This window comes from Halyomorpha halys, unplaced genomic scaffold (genome assembly GCF_000696795.3).
Source record: "Halyomorpha halys isolate HHAL.00 unplaced genomic scaffold, Hhal_1.1 Scaffold1475.1, whole genome shotgun sequence".
Lineage (NCBI taxonomy): Eukaryota > Metazoa > Arthropoda > Insecta > Hemiptera > Pentatomidae > Halyomorpha > Halyomorpha halys.
The window spans coordinates 137,975-156,141 of NW_027113619.1; the positions used below are offsets into that span (position 1 = coordinate 137,975).

Consider the following 18,167-nt stretch of genomic DNA (forward strand, 5'->3'; position numbering starts at 1 on the left):
ATTTAATTTATTAATTCAATCCTCCTGATATCACCAACAATTTATTTTAACTTAATGATTTGGTTATGAATCTCGAAATTTCTTATTTGAAGTGTGACATAATGTGACTTTCGACGACCTTTTCACTATGCCCAGAGGTATCACTAACCAAAACTCAACAATCAAAATCAACCTGAAATGGATTTTTTAGTAGAGCAGTTTCAAAGAATTTTAGAATTTTTATCGAATCTTTTATTAGCCTTTATAATTAACACAATACATGGTTTTAATGAATAAAAGAATATTCCCAAATAACTAATAATCTTCAAAATAGTCGCTTATCACATTCTTGTGAACTACAAGGTCTGTAGTAGATCTTTGGCCACTCAAACCAGCTTTCTTCACACCTGCCTGTCTTGGGATACTGCTTTCCAGTTTTCTGCATGCAGATCGTTCGCATCTTGATTGATTCTGTTAATCAATCTGGTTTTTGGCCACTAACGTGGTATCTTGCCTACTACACTGGCATTCGTTGTGGTGCAGAAGCATCTTGATGGATTGCTTTGAGCCACCTGTCCCGTCCATCTTAACCTCTTTGCCTTCATATCGTGAGGTATTGATTGACCAGTCTCTGAAAATAGTCCACTGTTGTTTCTCTCTTCAATTTGTTTTCTAACAATTTCATGTTCTTTTAAAATATATATAAGCTGTGAATGTCAGCTGACTGAGTACCTTTACCATTATATTAAAGTAAATCTTAAAGAAAAATAGAAATTGATAACAAGATAAAACAGAACTTCAGATAACTTATTTTTAATATAATGAATAATAAACGGTTGAGAATGGATAGATTAACTAAAACATTGCATATCATAAATAGAAATAAAATGACACATACAGATCGAGAATACAGTACAGATACAATACAAAAATGTAAAAGAATCTAAGCAATGAATACAGTAAAGATACATATAGTAAAGAAAAAGAAAATATCAGTAAAAAGGTAAAATGTTTAGGCGAAGTATGCTAAGACTATCAAATGTAATGATGTAAAATTAAATATACACAATAATTAGATAATGACAACAAAAGTTATCTGTATTGATAGTGATAATAATATTATATCTACATTGATAATTATAATGGTTATAACAAAATAAGATAATGAAACAGTGTGAAGTGAAACTTTACCATCATGAAAAATAAAAATTGCAATAAAAGGAAAAAGTCTGAGTCAGGAAAAAGAAGGATAACGGTGTGAGGGAAAGAAGAGGGAATTTATTGAGTCTTAATTAATTTTAATATACGGCTGTAGGTATGTGAGATACAACTTTTACCAATTTTGTGGTTAACAGGAATGGGTTCTAGGAGTATGTAAACCGATTCTGAAATATCCTCTTTCGCTAGTTAGGAACAATGGCTAAAAAATGTTCAAAATCTAAAGAGTGATTAAACGTCAGAGAATGTACTGAGAGTTGGGAGGCGGCTGAGTTGTGAGATATGGATAATTCATGTTAAGAAATATAGGATATGAGGAGGTCCTTGGTTTCACCTACATAAGAAGAATTGCAGATAGGAGAGGAGCGAGGAATACGGTAGACAAAGTTGGAGCGGTATAGTATATGTATGTATATATATACTCCACCTCCGTAAGTCGTCTACTAGCTGAGGCTATAGGACGTTCCCCTTTCTCGTGTTCCTGGGATAGCACCGCCCCCAGCGCATACTCACTGGCATCTGTCGTTAGTGCAAACGGTTTCTCGAAATCAGGAGACTCAAGGATTGGCTCTCTCTGCAGTTGCTCTATACATTTCCTAACCTTATGCGCCATGTCTGCCGTCACTACGAGCTTGGATCCCTTTTTCAATGAGGTGATCAATGGCACGAGGTAATCAGCCATTTCGGGCACAAACCGTCGGAAATAATTCAATGCACCCAGCAATCTCCGGATCCTTTTTACATCCTTCGCCACTGCCATCCTCTCCAGGGTTTCCACCTTTAAGGCACCTGGTCTTACTCCCTCCTGTGAGATAGTGTGTCCAAGGAAAGTTATTTGGGCTTGACCCATTACCCACTTCCCTTGTGAAAGCTTTAAGCCGAACTCCCTCATCTGCTGGAATACGCTCCTATATGTTGCACGTGTTCGATTTCGGACTTACTGAATTCCAGCAGGTCATCCAGGTCCTCTCAGAAACTCGTCCATGAGCCTTTGGATGTTACCGGACCATTTTTCAAGCCGAAAGGTATCCTTGTAAATTCGTAGTGGTCTGAATGCCTATAATGGGCTATTAAAGGGAGATGTGCTGTCCACTATGATTCCTTGGCCACGCAAATTATCTATCTCCTCTCTAATATGTTGCCGAAGTCTCTCCTTCACATACAGAAGAATTTCTTTGTATTATCCGTAAGAAAGGGGAGATATGGGAGGGATCTATACAGTAAGGGTATGAGAGGTGGTTGTTGAAAATTTAGAGGAAGAGAGTGGTAGGGGTAGGTGTAAGTCATTATTTTTTTGTTCATTTCTACATAATTTCTCACTTATATTTACATAATTTGAACACTACCTAAGTATATTGTCATTATATTATATTTCATTTTCATCATATTTTTAGTTGTTTTGTACATTCTTTAGCCCTGAAAATTGGGCCAAACGTCAACAAATAAATAGTTGTAAGCTATTTTGTGTTCCTTTTTGACATAACCCACGACTATCTCCATCATAATGGTCCACCAGCGTTGGGCAATTCACTACCATCAACAATCAACAATTGTTTTGACCATTCTGACGTGTTGATAGATCAAATTGAGGAACAATCATAAGTACCAGATGACTTTGCAACGGATGAACCTGATTTTTGGTCGTGGGGATGTTTAAAATTGTCATGTATATTCATTATTTTACAAAAATGAAGTTCTACATCATCACCCAAATAAAGTAATTTATTGGTGTTTGATAGTAATTATTACATAGTTAAAGAAAAACCTATTTCACATTTACATGATTTGTGTAGTGATTGATTTTTACGACGGTCGGATATAGTGACCGAATTAGCCTGGTCCCATAGAAGTCGTTAAAATTAGAGAGGCTGTTTTAATTTAAAGATGTATTTACCGCCATGTTTATACCTTGTAGACTTAGTCATCTCGGCTAGAAATCGCTAGTCGAGTTCGAGCTCTACATGTAATTAATTATATAATTACAATGCCATCAGTCGTATCTTACATAGATATTGATCCACGAGATCAGCTAGTATGGAAATATTTATTTGTTAATAAATTAACCTATAAAAATAAAAATATTGTAAACTAGTACGATTTCATTGGCTTTTATTTATTTAGGCTTAAGTATGAGAAATCTAGATTCTTTGGATTTCGATGTTTGTTTTGGAATGCTAGGAGGCATACATTTCCTGCATGGAAGACTTGTTGCTTCAATGGCGGTGCCCGAGACCTCCGTAAAACGGATTTGGTAATATCGGATCTCTTTTCTACAGTCTGACTCCAACATAATATTTGTAACAGTGTCCTGTTCTACCTGACAACAGACATGAGCCATAAGCTGTACAAAACCCGGAGAATGAACATCTGAAAAATAAGAGTTAATAAGTTTAACAAAAATAAGACCCAACAATGTTTCGCAATTGCTAAATTTGAAGATGTATATAGATTAATATATTTAGTTAAAATTTAACTGACCTTATTATTTTTATATACACATTGGATTAATGACTGAATTAATTTTTTTATTATATCTATTCAGTCTACAGCGGTAAATAACAATTTACAATAAAAATAGATGGTAATAACAAATAATAAAAATATTTAAAAAAAAATCTTTACTGTTACAGCCCATGAAGGATCAGGGGTGCAGTAATTTGTTAGGAAGTACTGTTACTAGAACAACGGTTGTGCAAGGAGGTGATTTGGTCAGAATCACGTTCGACCGCCAGATTTAATAATTTCTCCAATTGAGGGTACTCACTGTATGAGGCTAGGTGGACCCCGAGGGCTCCCGAACCCACAGGGTCAATTCTTGGTTCGAGTAACAGAATAAATGATTTATCTGTCACAGCCGGATTTGAAACCGGGTCCTTGGAGTTAGTAGCACAGTGCCATACCACTGAACCACGCCGCTCCCTATAATAAAAAACGTTAAATTAAATATCTGGTGTTTATACACTTTACTGACCGTTTTCCATAAAACTGTAATACAAAAACTATTTCATCTTACATTTCTGATAATGGTTCAACCAAGATAGCGGTTAGTATGATAACCTTCATAGTATGCCTTAAAATTAAAAGCATAATCTAAAAGTTCCTGTATCGTATTTAATTCTGGACTGATTTTGGTGAATTTTTCTTTTTTTATTTAATTTCATTATTTATCATATTGTCATACGTGAGTGCATACAACATGAACAGTTCTTGTACAACCCCAGTGTGCTACAATTGGCATTGAAACTGTTTGGACTGTCAAAGTGCGGTTAAAGATTATTTATTTATTATTATTATTTTTTTTTTTTTTTTTTAGTAAATCAAAGTTAATGTTCGTTTTAGCACCTCAAGTAACCCTTAAAATACAAATTTTGGAAAAAACAAACTTTATTGTGGTTTAGAGCTCTTTAAACCACACCAATATTCATAAATTGGATCTAATAAACAAAGTAGAACCGGAGTTATACAATAAAACGTCAAACAAGTTTTTTATTATTTGAAACCAATATTCTTATAAGGGCACCAAGTCTAAATGGTGTTAGTGTAAGTTAAAACAACATAAATTTAGTTTTTTAATCATGTGAACAATTGACACTAGGAGAAAAAAATCTTCCTAATAAATCAAGTTAAAAAATTTCTAATTTCTAATTTCCTTGAAAGATGTAATTGGGAGTTTTAGAGCATAATCCTTATAAACGAATATAAGTGTTTTACTAAAAAAAAAAATTTGACCTACTTTAGTCTACACCTCATTATGTTTTTATAATTTTTTGGGAAGATAACATTGCTTAGTGGAATCTATATTTTTTTTTTTCAAGAAAAGACAAGTTGATTGGTATATAATCACTGTGAAAAAATTTATTCTCTCTGATCTTCTCACCAAACCTGTTCAACTTTGTTCATAACTTTTTTCAAAACTACATTGTATCATGGTTTAGGGCTCTAGTAAATCATTGAAATTGATATCTAATATACTATCTAAAATTTGTAATATCTAATACACTGGAATTGAGTGTGGTAGAATGTATTATTTCAATAAAAAAATTTTATAAAAAGATAATTGTAAGTGAAAATTTTAATTTTTAATTAAATAAGCCCTAAAACTTTTTCATTATTGATCTTAACAGAATATAGAACCATCATACTCTTGATGCAATAGTAAAATACACCAAAAATAAAATTTTTAAGACAATGTATGAACTAATTCATAGGTGCCAAAAATATATTTTATGAAGCTTTGGTGCCCTCAATATTTCCTAGTTATTTATTTAAAAATAACCCGTAAAAAATAATAATAAATAAGTATTAATAAGATCCCATTTGATTGAAAATATAGAGATTTTATTAATAACAGAAAATCTTCCTACAAGTTAATTAATATAAATTTTTTTCACAATACAATTGTTCTTTTTTATAGATACATTTTTAAAAAAATTTATTTCACAACTTACCACCTGTGTATTACCTAAAGGTGCATCCAGTAGGTGTTTGTGAAATATGAAAAACGGATGACTGGGATATTAGTTATTATAATTGTCACAAAATAACTACAACAACACATATTGCATCACAAAATCTAAAAGGAATACTTCAAATGCAAAATAAAAAATTGCATTTTTTTTTTTGTCCAATGTGCCTCTATTTAAGCAAAGCAGTGATATATAAATTATTTAGTATATAATACTATAACAGTTATACGAAGTTGAGAGGCTTTCTTATTGAACTGGCATCAGCAGTCAATGCTACTGACCTTCTCTCATGGGCAACAGGTATTTTATAGCTCAGCATTCTGTTATTCTTACTTTTTTTTTTTTACTCCTCTTAATATGTACCCAATCCCAAATCCTCTCCTTGCATTCTGGTCTGTAGCCACTATTCTTTATTGTTTTATTTTTATTGTTATCGCTAGTAGGTCAGTCATCAGTACAATGTGCAATAGTCTCACTATATTTCCAATGTATAAATTATTAAAGTAATTTCTTTTGACTTAATGACATCCTATCTGTTATCTTGCACTCGCAATAGGTACAGTTTCACCGCTGTTTTCAGGATCTGAAGAACTTTGCAGTATTCCACGGACTCCAGATGTTGCTGCTTGGTTGGCCCACTCACCCGAGTTACCTGCAGCTGAAGATCCTATGTAAACCTCTTAATTCCGGACACCTCTGGTCAACAAATACTGGAGGACGGCCAGACACGGAATTGTAAGATCAAAACATTTACTTTATAATTTATACATACTTTTAGTATAGAATAGTCATAGAATAGTTGAATTGAAGGAATTATTGAATAATCTAATATAAAAATAGATGTTATATTGAATCTATTTTATAATATTGAAGATTATTAAAATTAAAGTATATTATTTTAAAATGAAAAATTGATGATATTTATAATATTATTATAATTTTTTATATTATTTAGTTTATTAAAGAAAACTGTCAAAATATGGAATCATTCCAAGTTGAAAGTTCTTTAGATAAATTGAATTATTTGAAACTAATATTGAAATTAATGAGGAACTGTTATATTTTCTCAAACGGTTGAATGAAGTAAGAAAATCAATAATAACAAAGTATCATTCCAATAAAATTATTTATTATAAAATTAAAGAAATGGGAATAGCTGTATTGGAAATATGTATTCTTTATCATGTTTGTACAAATTTGCCTGTAGAAGTTAGTGTTGAACTAATGGATTTGTTTGATGAAATCAAGAATTTGGATAAATTAATTATTTAAAAAAAAATTATTATTTCTTTGATGATCTGGTTAGTTCAGAGTCTATACCTCAGGTGGAAAATTAATTTAATGATATTAAAAATGAAAATGTGACTGTTGAAAGAAGTAAAATGAGTTTAAACATAGACCAAAGGCCAATCAGCATTATAACCACAGAACAAGAAGACTTTTCTGTTCTATTCAATCTTGATAAAAGAACTAATCAATTTGGAAATTCACTGCATGTGAAGTTAAAAGAAAAGTATTCTTTAAGGATACTGTAAAAATAAATATTGAATCTATTATAATTGGTAAATTAAACATGGGCTTCTCAGACTCTCAATTAAATAATAATTAATAATTCCCAGTTAAATAATATTAAAAAAAAAAGAAATTTAAACATTCAAAATAAATATTCTAAATTCAGTAATTTTGAGACAAAACCATTTTAGTTATAGGAATTTTATACTAAAAAGTAAAATATAAAGCTTTATTGCAAATTATACAATTTTGTAATAAATCTTATGACAGAGTACCCAGGTGTCAGGGACACTAATGATATGGAACCGTAACTTCTGTAATATTTGTTTATTTTCACAAGTTCAATGATATCGCTTGATTGATCAATCAATTATAGTAATGCTCATCGTTGAATTTTGGTTTGTGTTATAATTTCTTTTGATATAGATTTAATATTTTAAATCCTTTTAAATATTGAATAAGATAAAAAAATATATTTTTGATAACAACTTAATTGTTTATTTTCTTGTATGTTCCATTTTATATTTGAAGTGATTCTCTGATTGATTAATCAAGAATAATTAATTTTATATATGTAAATATTAATAATGAAGTATTAATGTGACGTAAATGTGAAGACTGATGAGAATAAAATAATAAATAATAAAATTTAAAAAATATATATCATATAGATATAAACTAGTGAATAATAATGTAATTGGGAATTTGTAAAAAGATGAAATTTAAACAAATTAGAATTAGCTTATTCTTTAAGGATAGATAAAATAATAATAAATAAATATTCTTATCTTTCTTTAACCCCTTTCTCCTTCACCTTCGAGAAAGAAAATATATGTAACTAATGTAATATGTAAGTAAAATACTAGAATAAAGAAACAAAATATAAAGTTAAGTAAGACAAAGAAGTAATTAGAAAATATGACAATAATAGTAATATATGGCGAAAAAAACTAATAATGTGGGTAAGGAAAAATAAAAGAATAGAGAAGGAGAAGGGGGTTAAAGAAAGATAAGAATATTTATTTATTATATCCTTAAAGAATAAGCTAATTCTAATTTGTTTAAATTTCATCTTTTTACAAATTCCTAATTACATTATTATTTACTAGTTTATATCTATAAGATATATATTTTTTAAATTTTATTTTAACATCAGTCCTCACATTTACGTCATATGCTGAATACTTCATTATTAAATTAAAAAAAAAAAAATGGTAAGATAAGGAGTTTCACATGCCAAATCCAACTATACTTTGAAAGGTTTCAAACAGCTGCCCTCCCTATCGAAACTGCAAACAGCCAAACCCAAACTAAGGAAGTAAGTCCACCTAGGAAGAATGCTGTTAAATCAGAGGGAACAGTAACCACACCTTCTTTAACGGGCGATAAAAGGAAGAACAAGAAGAAAACCACACAACCAGTGGTGCATCATAATGCAGATCGCCCTCAGAGATCTAATGCAGTTCAGCATGGAGAACAACATGATGAGCAATGGGAAGAAGTATGGGAAAGATCGAGGAAGAAACTTCGCCCTAAGCCCCCGAGGCCTGATGCAGTAATTATAAAAATACGGGAGAGATAGTTCTATTCTGATGAAGATGATCACACCACCAAAGAGGAGGTTTTGGAGGCCTTAAAACCTCTCCTGGGTGAAGAGTCAATGCCCATCACAGCAATAAAATGCAAACGACGGTCATTTCACTTCCGGTTCTCCAGGCTAGGAAGATTATGGCTCAAGGAAAGGTCCGAGTAGGACTGGTGGTTAGCTGTATACGAGAAAGACTCAGAGTTCCAAAGTGTGCCCGTTGCTGGGAGTATGGACACATAGCTCGGAATCGTGTCGGAAAGGATAGAACTTCCCTATGTCGAAACTGTGGTAAAGCAGGTCACAAATCTAGTGGTTGTGACCAGAAAGGTCAATGCGCATTATGTGCGGAAAATAGAGATGCTGACCACCCCTGTGGAAGTAGTAAGTGTCCAGCTTTCCGTTCAGCATTGAAAACCATGACGCAAATCCAACAACAACGTAGATGAGGATACTCCAGTTACATTTGAACCATTGCGAAGCTGCTCAAGATCTCCTTTACCAAACGGTACGGGAACAGCACGTTGACGTTGCTATTCTCTGCGAACAATATAAAAATCTGGATGGCAACTTGTTGGTATCCGATGTCAGTGGTAAAGCTGCTACTTGGGCCTGTAATTCTTAAGCTATTCAGGAAGTGAATACTACATCGCACTCCGGCTTTGTATGGGCGAAGATCAACGAGGTGTACATCTATAGCTGCTACGCCTATTCCAGTATCACAATAGAAGACTGCGAATTTGTTGGATCGCATTGTCTTCTAAGACTAAGATTCACTAGCCTCTAGGCTAGTTGCCATAAGCCAGCTATCACAGCGGGTGATTTCAACGCATGGGCAACTGAATGGGGAAGTAGGTTAACAAATCGACGTGGTGAAGTTCTCGAAGCTTTTGCACAAATGAGTGATATGTTCCTAATGAACACCCGAACAAACACGACGTTCACTAGAGCAGGAAGATCATCTATCATCGATTTGACGTTTGTGAGTGGTCGCCTACAACGGATCGCAACTTGGAAGGTTTGTGGATTTTATACTAACAGTGATAACCAGGCTATATTGATCACACTGGATACGCTTACAACAAAAAAAAGTTGTCGATGGAGAACCAATGGCTGGAACACGAAGACTTTCGATGGCGGTTCATTCACTTTAATGCTAGAGGACGAGTGTGAATTGAAAGGGTCAGCCGAGGAAAAGGTGCGTGTACTGATAGTACAAGAGCCGGGAAGAAAAAAAGGCAGTTATCTCACCTCAATTTTTGATTACTTTAATGAAAACTAGGTATAATTACTAGTCGAAATTGATGAGTCTGCCAAGTATAGGTAGGGGGAATAAAAAATGGCGGCTGTTTCAAAACCTTAAAAAATACTAATTTTTCATTCGGAGCTCTATATCTTAAAAACTACCAATAGCACTAGAAAATCTAAGAGAACAGTATTTAAAGAAGAGCAAATTTGCTGAAATATTAGCCCTAAAAGAGCTATTTACATCCAATAGTTCTCGAGATATAGCTTTTTAAATAGCAAAATTTCTTAAAAATCTACTGAAAGATTAGTAGTTAGTTAATTTATTTTGAGAATTCTATATCTCAGGAACTATATGACGTGCAGATGTCTATTAGCGCTCAAAATAAAGCTAGTTTAATGAGAGAGAGAGAAATACTTTATTTATCTATGCTGCCTAAATACATTAGGTTGCTATCTCACACAGCATACTTATCAATCCGTAATCGGACATATATAAGTTACACATACATGGTACAATCAGAAAAAAAGAGATACAATAATAAGATATAATAAAAAAGTTGATGACCTTTATCTTCGTAGGAATAGTAGTTTTCATATACTCACAAAATGTTAATTTCTAGTTGTTCGTATAAAATGTTGGATTTTTGAAAAAATATTTCCCTAGATCCATTAGGCGCACATATGTCTGCCAACACTCAAAATAAAGGAAATTTAACTTACTATAAAGTAGTTTATGACACTTATCTTCGTAGAGGAAGTAGTTTTTATGATATTCACATATGAATATGAATTTGGCAAATAAAAATTTGTCCGAACTACAATAAATCGGTTTATTTTAGCAAATTTCATGTAAACTATTACTCCCACGAAGATAAACATCATAAACTACTATATAGCTCATTAAACTAGCTTTAATTTGAGTGCTAATAGAGGTCTGTACGTCGAATGGTTTTTGAGATATACATTTTTCAAAATAAAGTCACAACTACTGATCTTTCAGTACGTCCCATACAACATTTTTATGAAATGTTGCTTTTTAAAAAGCTATATCTCGAAAACTATTTAAAGTAAATAACACTATTAGGGCTCATATTTTAGCAAATTTACCCTTCTTTAAATGGCGTTCTCTTAGGTTTTCTTTTTGTTTTTCGTTTTCTTAGGTTGTTTCTACTTTTGAAGATATAGAGCTCCGAAAGAAAAATTAGTATTTTTTTATCGCTTTGAAACAGCCGCCATTTTTTATTCCCCCAACCTATTCTTGGCAGACTCATCAATTTTGACTAGTAATTATACATAGGTTTTCATTAAAGTAATCAAAAATTGGGGTGAGATAACTGCATTTTTTCTCCTCTTTGGCTCTTGTACTATGAACTCTTTTATATCTGGGGCTTGTGATGCAGCTATGACCCGTTCAAAGCCTGGCAAACATCATTCCTCAGTATACTGGTGGACGGATACTATTGACGATCTTCGCCGGTGTTGCAACCAAGCAAGAAGATGTTACCAGCGAGCGAGACGTCTACCGGAGTTTTCTGTGCTGTAAGAAGAGTTTAAGAGAGCTCGGAGGAACCTCCGACATGCCATTAAAGAAAGCAAACAACGGTGCTGGAGAGTACTCTGTGATGAGGTGGATGCACACCCATGGGGTAAACCTTACAAAATAGCACTCCAGAACTGTGTAAAGCCACGATGCAGCTTCCTACAAGATCAAACGTTGTAAACAGTATTGTCAGAACACTGTTCCCAGAACAGACAAATTTTCCACAAACACGCAGGACATCGCCTCGGACCTACAACATGGCAAGGCACCAGGATTGGACGGAAGGTGGAGGAGAGGTGTTAAGTGTTATGCAGCAATCATCACGCTAGGCGTTAAGAATGCTTTTAACACTGCAAGATGGACCTGTATGATAGATGCCCTACGGACTATGGTGGTGCCAGCCTATCTCATGGGAGTTCTCGCAGACTACTTCAAAGATGTAGTTCTGTTTTATTTTTCAGACATTGGCCAAAGGAGAAACAAGGTGACTGGTGGTGTCCCACAGGGCTCGGTATTAGGGCCTCTTCTGTGGAACGTCATGAACGACGCAATCTTCAAATTGACAATGCCGGAGAGAGCCACAGTTGTGGGATTCGCAGTTGCAGTTGTAGTTGCGGCGAAGCACTTAGAAGTTACCCCCATAGCAAACCAGGCTGTTGCTACGATCCGAAGTTGGCTGTCTTCGGTAGGCCTACAACTTGCTGATCACAAGACCGAGGTTCTCTTAGTAACTGAAGCAGGAAGCAGACTAAGTCCATCACTGTCACGGTTGGTTGGCACGAAATTTGTTCCCAGTCTTGCTTAAAATACCTAGGAGTCACGATCGATGCACGTCTCCGTTTTAATGTTCACACGGAGTATATCAGCGCTAAATCTGCTAAAGTAGCATCCTTTTTGTCACGCCTTATGCCAAACGTTGGATGTCCAAGATAAAGTAGCCGAAGGCTTCTCGCTACTGTTGTTCCCTCCATTATGTTATATGCAGTTCCGATTTGGAAAGAAGCGATGATTACCCAATCATACAGAAGAAAATTGGTTTCAGTTTATCGGAGGGTTTGTTTAAGGACGGTTGGTGCTTTTCGAACTGTATCCTACGAAGCGGTGTGAGTGATAGGCCGAATGCCACCTGTGGAACTCCTTGTTGAAGGAAGAAGCAGGCAATGTGGACGACGCTTACACATTTCCAGAGAGGAAGAACGAAAAATAACCATCGACCAGTGGCAGCAACGTTGGGAGGCTGCAGATCCCGGAAGGTGATCTCGCAAGTTAATACCCGATGTGGGCACGTGGTATGGCCGCCAGCATGGTGAGGTGGATTTTTACGTAACCCAATTGTTGATCGGACATGGATGCTTTAGAGCCTACCAGTACCGCTTCAAACTGGACAACACCGCAGAATGTCCTGGATGTCAGGCTGTCGAGGAAACCACGGAGCACATGTTTTTCACTTCCATTCCCTTGCGGCAGAAAGAAGTGAATTGAGAGTGTGTGGAGGACGCATCACACCAGAAAACGTGGTGAGCTATATGGTACTCTCAGACCAGCACTGGAACGCAGTGAAGAGATTCACCACAGTCGTATTCAAGAGGTTGAGAGAAGAAGAGAGGGCTAGAAGACATGACTAGCATGGAAACGTGAAAACCATGCGAAGAAAGCTAGGCGGCACTCAGCCATTTCCCTCCATGAAGTAATGCCTAGCGGCGGTCCCGTGGAGAGGAATGAACAGGTGTAGGGTGGTGGTTTTAGTGGATGAAAATCCCACACACAGATAGGTACATGGATGCTTTAGAGCCTGCAGTGTCTTTTGAAGATTTCCACCGACCCTCGTACAAAAAAAACAAAAAACATACACAAAAGATGTCTTTAGCCGTGAGAAAAGACTTTAAAAAAAGAGAGAAATAGGGAACTAGTAATGAGACCCACAAGATCACTTTATATACTGATTTATTTGGTTCGTTAATCCTATATTTATACATTCTGCCATTGTTGACGGGGGGAGTCTTAGGATTACGGTCAATAATAACTTTACTCTGAATATAACTCCCCCCTGCCAGTGTACGAATAATCTCTCGTAAACTAAATATATAACAAATAAAATGAAATCAAAACAATTGAAACAAAACATAACTCAAACTTATATATACAAAAAAAAAAAATCAAATACACTTTTTCGAATGCCTGCTTGCACCTAAAAATAAAAATACACAAAACATAACTACTTCTATTTACAAGACTCATATTTACATAATTCTTCATTTTGCACAGTTCTCTATTTTACAGAATTGGAAAAAATAGAGAAAAAGAAAAAAAAAAAACACATTCACGAAAACAAACTGTTACATTTTTGATGGGACGACTCTCCAGGCGCTTATGGAGTTACCATCGCTGGGAACCTTAACTATTCAACATGAACGGTACGCTTTTTCTTCGGTTCTTGTATGCTTTCTATTGTGACTACATTGTGTCCCCTTATATAATCATCCGGTACGGCCTCTCATAGCGCAGGGATTCTTTGCTCCTATTGGACCCTAATCTACGATATACAACCGTCCCAATTTTAATATCTCCCAGCACATCACGGAGATCCAAATATTGTCTCGGCACTCGCCGCTGTTTCTCCCGTTCGATCTCGCTTTTTCCCATGGTCATTCCAACTTTCGCATGGTCATTCCGTGACTGACGATTTCCCCTGCGCTTCCGCTGAGTCAATAAAATTCCTGCGACGCCTTTGAAGGCCTAATGAAACTTCGAACGGTTAAAACCCTGTAGTGGTGTGGACGGAGTGGTTGTACGCCGCCACTACCCATACCATCGCCTGGTCCGGGTCTAACCCTTTGTCCGCATGGTAAACCCTCAGGTGGTCACTTAGGGTACCGTGAAGTCTCTCCCCTTCCCCTCTACTTTGAGATGACCGGAGGTGTTAATGTGTCAGTCCACCCTAACGCTTTCATTTCTTCCCTTATCGAGGCATTGTCGAACTCTGAGTATTTGAAGCTCTCCCGTCTTCCGGAATCCATTCTAATAGAAATTGACGGACGCCCCCCGCTGGTTCTCCTTGTTCTTCTTCCACAGCATTGATGGTGATTGCCCGAGACAGCAAGTCCGCCACCATGTTCTGCTTCACCGGCTTGTACATAATATCCATATTAAATTGGCTTAGGAGTTCCTACCCTCGAATTATGTGAGCCGACAATTACTTGAGTTTTCCTACCCATTGCAAAGGACGTGATCGGTGTGGACCCTAAATCGCCTGCCGAATACGTATGCTCGACTGCCCGCACGATTTTCAATAGCTCCCGTTCTAGTGCGCTATAACGCGATTTTGTGTCCGTCAGCCTCCTGCTCCCAAGCAATCGGGGGCTCTTCCCCCTCACCCTCCTGCGAAAGTACCGCTCCCAACGCGTTCTCACTAGCGTCTGTTGTGATAGTAAATATCTTGTTAAAATCTGGGAACGCTAGTATTGGTTCTCGTTATCGGCTTTTCATGTACCGCTGAATGTTGGTTTCCATTGTCGCCGTAACCACAACTAGGCTCCCCTTTTTTAATAGGTTATGGTTTTTTATGGTTAGGACCAAGTGTTCCACCATTTCCGGCACAAAACGCCTGTAATATTTAAGTACACCCAGTGATCATCTTATTCCTTTTACGTCCCAGAGCACGGCCATTCGTTGAAGTGCCTCTTTTGAGCATTCGGTGACCCCATGCCTGGAAATGGTTTATCTGAGGAAAGTAATCTCTTCCTGCCCTAAAAATGATTTTTCTTTGGAGAGTTTAAGTCCAAATTGTCGAATCCTCTCAAATACAGTCTTCAAATGCGCCTCGTGTTCTTGCTCCGATTTCCTGAAGCCAGCAGATCATCCATGTATACTTGGCACATGTTTTCATCAAGGCCCCTGAGAGACTCGTCCATAAGTCTTTGGAAGGTGATGGGAGCATTCTTCAGCCCAAATGTCATCTGCGTAAACTTGTAATGGCCTCGTTCGAAAGTGAATGCCATTTTGGCTCGGTCTTTCGGGTGCATCTTGATTTGGTGACACCCATCTTTCAGGTCTAGAGTGCTAAATACCGTAGATCCAACCATTCTGTACAAAATGTCTTCTAGCCGTGGAATCGGTACCTTTCGTCAACCGTATTTTCATTTAATTTACGGTAGTCAATGACAACTCTATACCTTTCCGCTTCCTCTCCCGGCAGAACCTTCTTTTTAACCGCCCACAAAGGACTATTGTAGGGTGACGTGCTATTTACAATGATACCCTGTCGTTTCAAATCCTCGAGCTCTTTCCTAATGTGCTTTCTCAGTGCCTGCGCTCTTTCACATAGGTTACTTTCTCCTGTTTTAGTGGTATTTCATGCACCGTCTTGCCCGTTGCACCCAATACGTCCCGCTCTTTAAAGAAGATATCCATATATTCTCGTTTGATACTCTGTTTCTTACCCAATTCGCAGCTAATTGCCCTCACCTTTACCCTCCCTTCTCCTCCTAAACTCTGGCACTGGAATGTTTGCCCCCCTATCCTGATATCCCACTTCCCTGCGCGGTTTTTGACCCTCGCTCCCACTCTTCCTAATAGGTCACACCCTATGATTGCCCTATATTCCCGCAGCATTTTCCTTATCATATGCACTAGAAGCGTGTCTCCCCTTACTCCCCAGTGACTCAACCCCATCTTTGCCTCCCCCTCTACGCTACAGAGACCATCCAGGGTGATTAATCTATAACTACATACCTGCACCTAGGGTGTCTTTTCTCCTTCACACATTCTCTCCAGCGCCTCCCGGCAGAAGATGGTGTTCGAGCTCCCGGTGTCGATAAGGCATTGCACTCCTCCTACGCTGATGATAGGCAGACCGCTACGCTCTTCTCTGACGCTGTAACTCACCAACGTGCGGTCGCCTCCCCGCTGATACGCTCCTCAGATTTCATCCTGGGAACTTTATGTACTCCTCTAACACATACCCGATCCAAAATCCACCCCTTAGCTTTTGTTCTGTAGCCACTAGTCGATGAAGTTCTTTTTTATTTTATTTCCAGTCGGTTCAGTCATCAGTACCATTAGCAAATGTCTCACTATATATCTTATGTATAAATTATTAAAGCAATTTCTTTTGACTTGACAACTTACCATTTATTATCCATTTACATATGTATGGAATATAAAGTAAGGGAAAGTATAGTGATCGTGAAAAAGTTCGAATTAGAGTTTTCAGCGGAAATACAGTTTTAGAAGTCCCTCAAGTCCAAATAACTAAGTCTGTCCAAATGGTTATATATGCTGGTATGTGAACGGTGTAGCTCAAAAATAAAAAGTCCAATGAAACGGAAATTACACATTTAAGACAGTTATATGTCGTTTATTCACATGACGTTTTCTTAGTTATATATAAGCAATTCTTGTTTTTTTTCTAAATTTTATTACGGCTTTCAATTTTTTAAACAGTTATAACCGGATTAACACTTTTTGGAAGAATACATGCTTATGTTTTGTTGATTACATGACATTACTAAAATGGTTTTCTTACCGTTAATTGTCACAGTTGGTTCAATCTCAAGATCTTTACTCAGAGACGTTACATTATATTTTATTTTAGAAGAAAACACGTAACCAATCTCTTGTGCAACACTAACTTTCTGATCTCCCAACATCCACTTGACTAGATCCAAACCTATTCTTGTCTCTGAAAAAAAATTAAAGAAGAAAAATGCACTATGTTCAGTAGATTTTATTGTGCTTTGTAATATTTTGATCAGACTTATTTGTTTCACAAAGAAGCTCACAGGAATGGAAGCTGCTCGAAAAAAAAAAAAAAAAAAACTACTTGATTTATAATAAAAACTGATGATTTAACATCAATGAGCCTGAGCAGCAAAGAACGAAAATTCTTTAGATATAAGATGGTCAGGGTTGCAGTAAAAAAATAACTAATAGTTTAACTAGCCGAACTATTTATTCTTTTTTTACCGCAACCCTGACCATCTTCATATATTTAAAGTTATACGGTCAACTATAAGTTATCTTTTACTCAAGTGAAATTAAAAATAATAGGAGAGAGAGGAGTGCGAAATGAAACGCTTGAAGTGCTGTCAAAGACTGATCTATTTGCGGAACCTGTCCGTCTATAAATATACAATCGGTCAGCTGTTTTCGATCAGCTGATATGGACCTGTCAGCTGACAGTCTGTAACTCCCCCCCCCACCAGTTTACGAACAATCCTCGTAAACTCTAATATATATACAAAAATACAATTACAATACAATAAAAAAGATGCAAAGACAATAAAACTACAGAAATAGGATTTAAAATAACAGCACTGTGCAAAAAAAAGTTGAACAAAAAAATACAATTTCCCATGAATCCTCTCGTGTCCTTATTTATTATTAAGTTCCAAAAAGGAAAAAAAAATAAGAACTTTACAACTTTACAATATTACCCTCCGGAAGGGATGTGAGTACAATCCCGAACATCCTGATAACGCCGTTTCAGGAAGCTTTAATTGTTCTAGGTGAACTGTTCTTCGCTTTTTCGGTTCTTTTAAACCTTCTATAGTGACAATATTGTGTTCCCTTATCGTGACCACTCTGAATGGGCCTTCGTATCTCTGCAGCTCTTTGCCTC

The 18,167-nt window shown here is 36.2% G+C and overlaps 1 long non-coding RNA gene across 1 annotated transcript; it reads right to left on the reverse strand.

Annotated features, from left to right (window-relative positions):
• Window positions 1–3,289: 3,289 nt before the first annotated feature.
• Window positions 3,290–17,314, reverse strand: LOC106689809 (uncharacterized). The gene is made up of 2 exons (XR_010844429.1): window positions 17,073–17,314; window positions 3,290–3,564 (listed from the first exon to the last, which is right to left on the reverse strand). It is a non-coding gene; the product is annotated as an uncharacterized lncRNA (long non-coding RNA).
• Window positions 17,315–18,167: the final 853 nt, after the last annotated feature.